This window comes from Argiope bruennichi, chromosome 7 (assembly GCF_947563725.1).
Source record: "Argiope bruennichi chromosome 7, qqArgBrue1.1, whole genome shotgun sequence".
Classification (NCBI taxonomy): domain Eukaryota; kingdom Metazoa; phylum Arthropoda; class Arachnida; order Araneae; family Araneidae; genus Argiope; species Argiope bruennichi.
Window position 1 is genome coordinate 27828226 of NC_079157.1, and position 10656 is coordinate 27838881.

Genomic DNA, 10656 nt, shown 5'->3' on the forward strand with positions numbered 1-10656 from the left:
AATTTGTACAAACTTTCTTCCTTTTCCCCCATAAATTCACTGTTCTGTTTTTATTTCAATAGTTAATATATTGAGCAAATTCTCATTGCGTTTTAAAACATTGATTTAAATACAGAACTATTACATAAAATGCATTAATACACTAATGTAATTATCAATATCGTGTAGCAGATTTAAGAGCATATACAAAGAATATTCAGTCAAGTTAAAAAATGACACATTTTCGAAAAATTTAACTTGCAATCCAAGATACATAACAGCTATATAAATTTCATCAAGAAATCTATCAAAACGCCAAATTCTGGTTTAATGTCTAGAATTATAAGTCATTTCCATGTAAACGTGTACTAGAAAAACATTTCAAATGAATTGTATCTAAAATTAAAATTTAAGATTAAGAGTAATTTTTAAAAAAACAAGCCTGCATTTAATTTTTGCGTATGTAACTATTTTAAAATATTGTTTGGTATTTTCTATACAAATTTTAATTTTCAAATTAACAAGAAAGACCTTCAGTTTTTTTTTAAATTATTATTTGCCTAAATCAAAGTAACATTCAGAACTAAATAAAGAATTCAGTCTAGCATAAGCATTTCTCAGACTAAAATTTAGAACATGATTTAAACATTCTTCAATACTCAATAGAACAAGATATTGAGCGGTGCGAAGTTTAAAGAAATATAATTCAACAATTCCTTCACTGCTTGTCTTTTCACATTAACTTTGATAACTTCGTATAAATTAAAAATTTTCGCAAGTCAAACACAAATAGAAAAATTTATAGCAAACAGATTTCAATACAGAAATAAAAGTTTTATATCTATTTACATAGAACAAGCAGATGTGAACATAGCTTTTAGACAATTATAAACTCAAACAGAATGAAAAATTTATTACAGCATATCCAATGACAAGTTAATTTTACAATTTTATTATTTTTTTTTATATGTATACCATACAGGAAAATGCGTTTTATTTGAATTACCGATAAACTACAAAACCAAGTTCACAATTTAAAAGTTACACAATTTATTAAAAATGTTTAAAAAGGTTTCAAATTACAAAATGGCATCCGAACTAAGCTTGTTCAAGGCTGGACGATGCACTTTTAGTTTTAAAAAATTGAAACCTACATTCGATATGGTTTTATTCCGAACTTGGAATTTAATTCTCCATCTAACATTAGAAACCAAAATTAACCAAGCGAAGTTATAAACTAATCGGAAAAAATTGCCGACTTCAGTGAATAAAAATACAATGGAAGCTTAAAATTGATTTGAAAATGTTGTCTAATTTCTACAGTTTTATTCCTTAAGTGATCGATGGGCATTTGCAGTTTCCTTTGTTTAAGTTGGAAATAGATTCACTGCAAGTCTTTAGGCACTCGTGAATTTGCATCGATTAATTAAAGTGGTAATGCTAGTTTGCGTTACAATATCAAAATATTGTATCGCAATGTGAAATTATATGCATGTATCTTATCCATTCTATAATGCGCTAATATTAAAAGATATGAAGTTTAATCGAAAATCATTAATTCCGTCTTAATGAGGGTTCGTTATGTGAAGCTTAAAACCCGACTTATCTCGTTAAAATCTAAGGTAACTTTCATTAGGGCAATCGGTCAAAAGTTTAAGAAAAATTAACTTTTATTTTCGAAAAATTTCAAAAAGAATGCATGAATTATACTAAAGTCTTAACCAGAAAAAATATAGTGGAGTGGTATTACTTTTAAATATAGTCACTAAAATTTTTAAGAGCTTTTGAATACAATAATTTCTTAAAAGTGAATTCGTACTGATATGCGCGATGTTTTAGTGGATGAATTTCATTGTGGCAGTTCATTTCTCTCAAGAAAATAGTCTACCCCCTTCCCTCAAAAAATAAGCCTACCAAGATATTTAAAACCAAAGATTATATGTATTTAATGCTAAAATTAGGGAATATCTTATCCACAATAAAGAAAGCAAAGTGGCCGATATTTTTGAAGTTTTAGGTTTCGCAAGATTAACCAAATTTACACCGAGAACATTTAAAATTACTGGCAACGGATAATTACACGGTCAAAGATTAATTATTCTTAGGATATTTCTAGTCAACTGAATTTTTCAGCCAAATTTTATCCGCTTTCATCTCATTCGATATAAATTGCGAATTCGAGTACACTTTTAACCTTCTAAATGCTTCATTGAATCAGTAAGACATTTTGATCTGGATGTTGATCAGACATCTGGATCAAAAACGCATTACACCGATAGATTTAGAAGATCGCCAATCAACCTCCAGGCGCAGCCGATTGGCGATCTTTATTAGCTAGCTAAACGAGCATCACGAAAGGAAATTGTATTCAATTCTTTTTCTTTTCTTTTAATCAGCATTAAAATAAAACAGTGATATTTTGAACTAAAAATCTCATTTCTAACAATTTAGTTAATTCCTATTCAATTCATTCGTCATTCGCAATTGATAGAATGCAAGTAAATTCCATTTTAGATTTATATATCCTGTAACAAATTTCCGCTCTATTTTTTTTCACCGAGCATGAAGTGTGTAGCAGTTCTAGAAATTTTACTTTCAGAGCTGAAGTTTAAAGAATTTGGATCCATCTAGCTTGAGCAGAACTAAGGAAATTAACAATACTACCATCACCACTTAACGATTTAAAGTAATAAGCTTTGCCAGCATAATGAAAAAGAATTCTTAAAATCTTAAAAGACAAACAAATGAACTGCCACTAATGTTCGGAATACAAGTATACATTGGTTATTTTGAATGCTAGTTGCTTTTCGACTGATTTAGGGTTAGTCCGTTTCATGTCGCTTGGTAAGAATTAGATACGACTCGGTTGCATCAATTGTATAGTAAGATTACGAGCTGAAAGCTTCAGAAGTTATATTTCTCCAAGAAAGGATTACAAATATTTTCAAGAGTTCAGAAAAGTAGATTATTTCAATTTTAAATTTAAAGTTTCAAATATCATTTATATGTTTTAAATTGGCTCATTTATTCAAAAATATTTGGTTCCCAAGATTGCTGATTTTTATAACCAATAAAATAAGAAATATTCTGTAAATGGCCTGAATCTAGCGATAATATTTAGAAGAATGATTTGATGACAAGGGAGAGTCATTAGCTATAGAGGCAGAAAAATTCATCTATTACTTAACCTATGTTTACTACCAAGAAATCAAATTGACTTAAAAAGGTATTAACCTGCCTTAGGATTTAGATAAATTTCGGACAAGTCTAGAAAACTTAGTTTTACAGCTGTAATTCTATAGTTGATCCCTATTTTCACTGTGCACAAACACTTATACTTTCATGAAATATGTGCGTCGAAAACTCTTCAAAGCCGTTATCGATTGTTACCAGGATCGATATTGAATTTTAATTATTCCTTTATCTATTAAAATTATCAAACTGGCGATTGTTCAAAATGCGAGTGGAAAAACGCGAATTTTTGTATAAAGCGTTTCGATTGCGATGTTGGCCAAGCATCGCGATCAAACCGCTTTAATTTTATGAAACAGAAAGCTGCCTTTTGGCTTGCCAGCGAAGCCAATGACCGCTTTCACATAAAATTGATTACGAAGATAACACGTTAAAAATTGGCATTACTTGGCATTTCAGTAGGACCGTCAAAACTACGAAAGATTTTTTCTTTTTCAATTATCGCAAAATGGCCTAGCCTTTAATCGCATTCCTACCAATTTTTCCTTCTAAACATTACATTTTTGAAAATTTTGAATATGAATACAGACTTAAGAAGGGACCTTTATCTGGACTAGTTTTTGGACCTTTGGTTAGTGTACAGATAAACAGGCAGATAATGAACAGAAAGTGTACACGATGAACAGGCTTAATGAGTAGATTATGTTAACAGTAGGATAGGACTATAGTGATGTATACCGACTGGTTACATTAGTTAAAATTAACCAATCTAATTGCAAAAATCCTTTTTAAAATGTAACAATTTGAACTTTATACCATACTAGTAAAGAAATTTGAAAATCGATTTTACACTCATTTCTCCATCTTTTGGTTTTGGAATTTTATAAATTTACGTAATCTTATTGAAATGCTACTTTTATAGATTCATTTTATTTTTCTATGGGCGGATGTAGCTGTAAATTTATAATATTTAGATTTTTAATTTTATAATAAAACAGAATTAAGCAAGGAATTTTCTATATTTGAATACGTTAATAAAATCGTTTTAACACTCAATGAAATAGAAAACCAGGATGTATTAGTTTGGAAACCGCAGACGAGAATAATTATGATATTGATACAGATTATATTGATTTCTATTAATTCATATTTACATTTTTTACTTAATTTTGGGAGAAAAAATTGCAATGCGCAGTGTTTCATATTTGTCAAAATGATTGCAAATTCGAACAATTCATGCGTTTGTTGCATCATTTTTTCAAAATCAAACCCTATGTCTGTATTTAGAGAGAAAATTCTAATTGGAAGATTTTGCGGATTAATTTCACGAGACGTCTAATAAGTTGATGAACGCAAAGTAAACATGTATATATTATGTGCCAATCGCATCTACACTCGATTCAATCCTTAAATCAAATTTAAGCTCCCAAACTCATTTCAGACGATTTGTATAGGATAATCTCACGAAATTTATTTTCAGCTCTACTACATCGAAATTACGATATTTCAGCTATTATATTAAATTATACTCATATTAAGAATGTATTATAAAATTTTCTTTTAATATACTTTAAGCTTAAGAAATAATATATTTACTTAATTTTAGCTAATATATATATTTTTTTTGCAATTATTTTAATCTTTCATAAATGGAATTATACATCGTACAGCCTTGATATAAAGGATAAATACAAAGGCTTAAATATGTATACAGTATTCACAAATAATTTCTACAATTGCAAGGCATAAAAAGGTACCTATCTGGACCGAATAGTTTCTTCAGATTTTTAAATATTTCACATTCATATCGATAAAATACAGACTCGAAAACAGAATCGACTAAATCATGCGGCCATTAGAACCACTTGATCTTTAAAATCCATGGATCACACAGATACAAACAAACTTAAGACATTTATATACAATTGCTCTAATGAATAATAAAAAGCAGATATACAAAAATAAAATGAAAAGTAACAATAGTCTTAAAGCATACGAGATAAAGCAATTGTCTCTAATGGGAAAAGCTAAAATTAATAAATCACTGTAGCTTTAAGTATATATAAAATTGTAAGTATATAGAAAGCATTTTACCTCTTGCATTTGAAAAAGTAATTTTGTCATTCACCGAATAAAGACGAATTTCATTACTTAGAGAGGTAGATATTTAATAAGTTAATTTCTTCTGAAAAATTAATCTTTCTATATTTAAAAATATTAAAAATTGTAATCTATTATATATTTTAAATATATATTATATAAAAATTAAAGTGCATGCATGCAAGAATTTATTCTGAATCATTATTGCCAATAATGCATCAGCTGAAACAGTACACAAGATACAATACTTATCTAATCATTAATAAATTTGGCTTCAAACATAAAGGAACTTCAATTTCAGTGATTTAAAACGTATAAAAAAATTATCGAATATAGCTTTGGTGTTAGAAACAATTTGTAATAAAAGTTTATATATAGCCTCAAAATTCTACATCCTCTGCAGAAAATCAGTAGAAGAAATGGAAAATATTTACTTTGGGAGAAGAAAAAATATTCACAAATTAAAAATAAATTATTCAGCTAAAGAGAATTAAATTTAAGTATAAAAATTTTCCGCAACAAATTAAATTAAAATCTACAGCCGTACAGGAAATTTTGTACGGCTTCAAACGAAACAGACGATTCTGACATCTTTCTGAACCAAGTTTGCAATACTAAAGAGTAAAATTCTACATATTACAATAATCGTTTGTCAAATGCGACATTGACTTTAAAGGCGCATTTTTTTTTTTTTTTTTTTTTTTTTTAAGAATTTCATTCTGTTTCACAATTTAACATATTTGATAATTCTTTTGAAGTTTCGACTCGTACCAAAGATTGATTACATGTTTTGATTAAAATTAAGTTATTGCAAAAGATTGAATCAATTTAATAAACGACCTTGTTCACCTGTGTATCATTGATGTCATTGTTACTTTGTAGAATTTTAGGGGAATTAAAGTGGAACAAAAATATTGGTGTATATATAGAAATTCCATTTACTTTTTCATACGCAGTGTATTAAATAGAAAAGATACAATCGGAATTGCAACTGAAAGAAACCGAATTGAAACGTGCCGAATGGGAAATATTTAACAAGACTTGTACGACAAAAACATTAGAAATAATGCACATAAACGAATTTAGATTTCATTCATTCTCAAATTTCCTCAAATTATCTATACTGAATTTTAATTTGCCGAAACAAAAAAACAACTTGCTATACCTCAAATTAAAAACGTTGAGAGTTCGTATCGAGATATATTTTATAAACATTCGTGCTATTTGAATGAAGTTATAATTTAATATATTAGTGTTTAATTAAAGGGAATGACTTCGGGTGACATTTGTCTAGACGGTAGTTTTAAATTAATATATTTTTTACAGGCCTCATTTTTTTTTTGTCGATACCAATGCTAAAAGCATAAACTACACTTCACAGGCTCGCATCCTTCCTACATCAACATTCCTCGTCTTCCCATTCAATAAAACCAAACTGAAAACATCGCGTTTATAATTCTGTTCCCATTCGCCTAATTGCCCCTAGCAATAAACACCGAAATATCAATTTTACCCATCATCCCTTCCCTGTTAACACGCAAGCGCCGGTTACCCCGGGGACTGGCACTTTCCATTTAGGGCCCCAGTCCCATGGTGCCTAAATGGAAAGTGAACAGGGACCGGAATATATCACTTGACGTGTTAACCGCTATTCTTGGCCCATTTCTAAACCCTTTTAAATCCCCCATCCTTCCCAAAAAACCAGTAAAGTGCAGTTTCTAGCTTCAGCTTTGGTATTCAACTGTCGGTAATTAGAGATTAACGCAATTTAGCTGGAAAAATTAATAAAATTCGTAAATCGCGAAGCCTATGTCATTAAAATTGAAAAATGGATTTTAATGAATATTAATTCAATAAAAATTTTGTTTATGTGCATGAAGTAACCGTCGAACCAAGCCAGAGGGTCAAAGATAAGGAAAGGCCGTAACTGAAATAACTTCGGATTCGTTTATAATATTTTCGTACAATTGAGCTCCTGTAGACAATATTGTTTTGCATTCTTGCCATTAATCACGAGATGGTTTAAGGACATTAAGAAATCGCAATTCTGAGAAGCGTTTCGGTATTTCAACAGTCTACCGCCATCGAAATGAAGACATTAAATTAACATTTATCTTAAGCTTATCCTACGAAGTGTGTCTTCTTGCTCTTGTCTGTTTCGTTTAAAGCCAAGACTAAAAATTAAGTTTATATAGTTTTAGAGATTATGATTGATAGAAATTCATTGAAGTTCCCTATATAAATAGGTTTCTACAGTTACAGTACAACATTTTAAAAATTTTAATTTTACTTTTCAATTATCTCTACAGAACGATAAAGTATTATGAAAACAGTTTTAATAAGTAAAACAACTTAATATTATATGAGTTAGAAGTCAGACTTCTCAAGTTCTCGGGGGCCTTTACCCTCAGAAGCTACTGCACAAACTCGGCTTAAGTCGCCGACTTCCATTCAGCGGGCTTTTCAAATGTCATAAGTAACAACATTACGATACGAGGAGCAGTTAAAAATATGTTGCCCCAAATCCACACATATTTCAGATATTTAAAGGTAAAAAGCTAAGCATAAAACATGAACATTCTATTCATTTTTAAATAAACATACCAGGTTTTATCGAAACTGGCGCCGCCATATTTTAGTCAAATCATTTGAGAGATATTCCATAAGCAGGAGGCCAGATAAAAGGAGTTTTTCCCCCTGCAGTCCATCGTAACTTCAGTTAGAAATAGACATGCAGTATTCTTCAGGATAGTACATTCCAAGGGAAGTCTAATTCTCGCTGTCATTATGCGTGGATTCACTACTTGGGGAATTTGAGGTTGGTGATCAAGTAGGATAGTTAGGAACTTGTTGCAGAACCCATCTGGCAAGATGCAGCTTGCAGTTGCCTTTGTTAATAATTTTGGAGACATCGTCTTTACCACAGACAGCACTCTGGACGGATAATCGTAGACAAGACTTGGATCTACATTCAGAACATAACGAACTCAGATTCGCTACTTCAACACAAATTTCGACGAACGAAGGCTTTCTGGCATCCTGAAAAAATTTAATATATAAATATACGCGTAAGTAAAATTCGGTGAACATCAGTTTTATACTGTAAACAAAATCTTGCGTTGTAAACTTTATACAAGGAAAAAAATTCCTTATTATACATATTAGGACAATAGATTCATGCAGAAGTTTCCCCGTTGAAAAGCATTAGATTTCCATATAAACGAGAAAAATTTTAAGTGTTAGAAATTACAATCTTAGTCCATACGTTTCCTGCAATTGTAAAGTACGGCCGGTCACTTATGTTAGTAACCTTATTGCTTATTTCAAATTAACATAAAAGCGGTAATCAAATTTGTTGCATATTGCTTTGATTACCATTTTTAATCTTCAGTTATTAACGCCAAGACTGTCTTCACATCTGTCCTTATTAAAGATTTTAAATATCTCAAATTACTTGACATTATTGGCATTATCAGTTCAATGGAATAGTTCAGTATCCATTTCTTGGCCAATGGAGTGAAGATCTTTATGCGTTCATAAATCGTTGCTACTTTGATGAGCTGGCATAATGTTGCATTTCATTAAGCGTATTGATCACAGAAACTACGGAAGTATCGCTCTTAATTTGAATAATATGCTAACTAACAGAAGTTAAACGCGGTAAGATGAATATTATTAAAAACTTATTTTTAGTATTGGTATGAGAATTAACCATTACGTTAACATAATTTCATAAAAAGTAATTTATGCTAGCGAATACACGAGATTAATCTGAATGTTATCCAAAGATTTATCAATTGTGACCGCGAAGGCAGTTTCCGCGAATTTAAAACTTCATAACTGAGCGAATAATTATGATACAAATTTCTAAGATCGGTATAAAATGTGTTATACCAATCTAGTATAGTTTAAAACAAGCTATTCAAAAGTCTATCCCTCTTAAACACATTAATAATTACCTCCGTTGCTTTGTAAACTTTAATCAATTAAGACATTAACAATACTTGGAAGAGTAGTAACTTCAAGAGGCTAAGATAAATATTACTATAATCATGGAGAAAGCTTTTCAGTACAAATTCATTTAAAATATAGAATTGTTGAATCAAATGGTGCAGGAAGAATAATTAGAATACGATTGCTATACATCTGTATCTATAAAAACGCTAGATTCTTGTCAAAGGTCAATATTTCTGTTCATCAATGCCATGCAAGTTAATTAAAACCCAAGTGTCTCTCCTCTTTCAGATGGTACAAAGCACGGAACTTCCATGTGCGAGAATGCGAAGGAAACATTAGCACCGTTCCGCGGGTGTATTAATGAAAATACGAATATCTTCGCAATCAAACATTTTTATGTCCGTAACAATCATGAAAGGGAATACTTGTGGATATAACGTCAGCTTGTTACCGTATAAGTAACCGAGTTCTTAACTAAAAGTTTTAAGACTTTGTTCATAATGCTTTCATGGATTTATACAATCTGAGGCCAAAAGTTGGCAATTGAAAATTCGCATATAAAGCAAAGAATGAGATGCTCAGACATTTAAATTGAACATTAGCTTATGAAACAGGAAGTTTGGAATTTTAGCGGTAAAAACTCGAGACCATCGAGTGCTTTTTGAAATAAAAAGCTTGCAGAGAAACAATTTCAAATAGATGATATCGAAAGTTATTTTATGTAACAAACTATTTTATATTTTTTCAATAGTTTCCTGTACCACTGAAGCGATGTCTTAAGTATCGAATTCTTATGATACAGTAACCAGTTACGATGCGCTTCAAATATAAATGATCTAATTTGTACGATTCTACTTGGGAAGTTGCAAGTATTTTAAGCTTCGACATTAGTTAATGGTAGAATCTATTTACAATTTCCTTCAAATGTAGAAAAATGTGTCACGTTATGTACGTTTCATCATGGCAAAATGCATTGGTATCGATTTTGGCATAGCATTACGATTAAAACAAATCCAACACGATTTTGTTCTACATTGGGCTATTACATTTTGAAAATGATGTAGAGATTATTTCAGTATAACGACAGAGGTTTAACAAGATTTTAAGCGAATAAGGCCATGTTAACTTCCAATTTACATTTACACAAATAAACATTTGCAATTACTGAAATGCATTGTAACCCTTTTATCCGATTTCTCATACCCCAGGTACTGAGCATACAATTCGATTTAATACGGGTATTCGGACATCATACACGATTTGAAGAAGCCATATAGCCTATGAAAATGGGAGTCGTAACCCTACGATATCGTAAGTTCTATATTCACAACAGACATGATGAAAATTCCTTATATTTTGAAAATTCATTCTGTAAAAAATGAGTGTTGTTTATCAAGACGCCTTCTTAGCAGTACGGGATAAAAAGAT